Genomic DNA, 1,693 nt, shown 5'->3' with positions numbered 1-1,693 from the left:
GAATGGGTTAAGCGTTGGTATACCTATGTGTATCACTTCAGAAGGAGCATATTTTGAAGGAGATATAATAAATTTAAAATAAAATTTAAATTTGTGTGTTTTATTTACAAAATCCGAGTACTTTTTGGTCAGAAGGTAAATTGCTTGGACTGCAAGTGCTAAGCTTAGAACTCGTGACTGTCAAATTAGAAGGCTGCACAAACTTCCAATGCTCAAGTTCCAGGTGTTTTGTCACATTTTACTTTTTAAGTGACACTAACCTTTGTTTTGCAAAGTGTCATAAAGTAACCAAATAGCCGAATACCCACACTTTGGTTTCTTCTATCACTAAGTGATTATCACTAAAATTGTCACAAAGTAGCTGTGGGGTAGAAAAATTTAATAAGAAACTTACAGTTTTTATCAAGATTTCTTCTAAACGACATGCTATGCTCTTTTGCCACTCGAATGTTTTGACTGTGGCACCAACAAAAGACAAGTAGTGTGGGACCGTTGACAATTTCATTGTATAAATATTTTTATAACATTTTCCACTATGAGAATCGTATCCGTACGATTGTGGGCATCATGAACTTTTGTTTGAGGTTAAATACTTAGTGTTTGTGCCAATATTGCTTGAAACTAAAGACGACGTCGTAATGAAAATATTTTTGATTGCAGCTTCACAGCTTCACAGTGAAGCGAAAGGCAAAGCCATTTGTGCATGTGAGAATTGAAAATGACCTTGTGCTATCAGCGAGTGGGGAATGAAACGGAAGTGCGACAAAGTCGATGGCGAAGTCAGCAGGCGCAACGACACACGAACGAATTTTGGCATTTTAGTTTGCAGTGCCATTCGCCGCCATTGGCGGTGGATTGTTCACACTACAAAAACTTCTTATCAGTGCGACAGTAACTGGCAGTTTTGTGTGGCACAATTGATATAATGACAGTTTTGTGTGGCGTGGCCAAGTTTGACGTGGGGTCGGCTTGTTATTTCAGCTTTTGTTGAATATTTTTATTGTTAAGTTTACAAAGCACATAAGAGGTCAATAGTTAATTTTAATAAGGTTGTTTGCAAATATTGGGACATGGGGAACGATTAGTTTTTTTCAAATCAAGTTGATGTATGTGTGTATGATGGGTCATCATGGACTGCGTTATCATCTTAACAAAATGGGTCTGTCCGAAGAGATAGATTGTCGACTCTGCTTAGAAGCAGACAAGATTTCCAGTCACTTTCTCTGTGACTGCCTAGCCTTGTTCTGTGCCAGGAGGAGATCACTACTCACTTCTTCTGATATTAGGAGATCCTCAACGGCTGATATTTTGGCTTTCATTCCCAAGGCGTAGTGTGGTCTGCTCGGTTAAGGTCTGTTATAGCGCAAAAGATCAACCATGGCCGCAGTTCTTCGCTCCGTTGGAAGTTGGTACTCTATTTATTTCTATTCCATTCTATTTATGCATGATGTATGTTGCCACAGTCATAATACAATAATTAGAAAATTTTTAATTTCCTCCATTGAGAATTAAAGAAGAGCTCAACAAATACCAGTCAGAAACTATTTTTATTTTATTCAAACAAATGGGTTGATTCTTTTGTTCTTCACCGTAGTGTTTTTATTTTTTTATTGACAACTTTTGTTAACTTATTAGAGGACATCCTTCTGGGATTTGTAACACTTCCTTTTCTATTATACTTTTTCTCATTTAT

The sequence above is a fragment of the Teleopsis dalmanni genome, chromosome 1 (genome assembly GCF_002237135.1).
Source record: "Teleopsis dalmanni isolate 2A chromosome 1, ASM223713v2, whole genome shotgun sequence".
Lineage (NCBI taxonomy): Eukaryota > Metazoa > Arthropoda > Insecta > Diptera > Diopsidae > Teleopsis > Teleopsis dalmanni.
Note: the sequence above shows the minus strand (reverse complement) of the source record.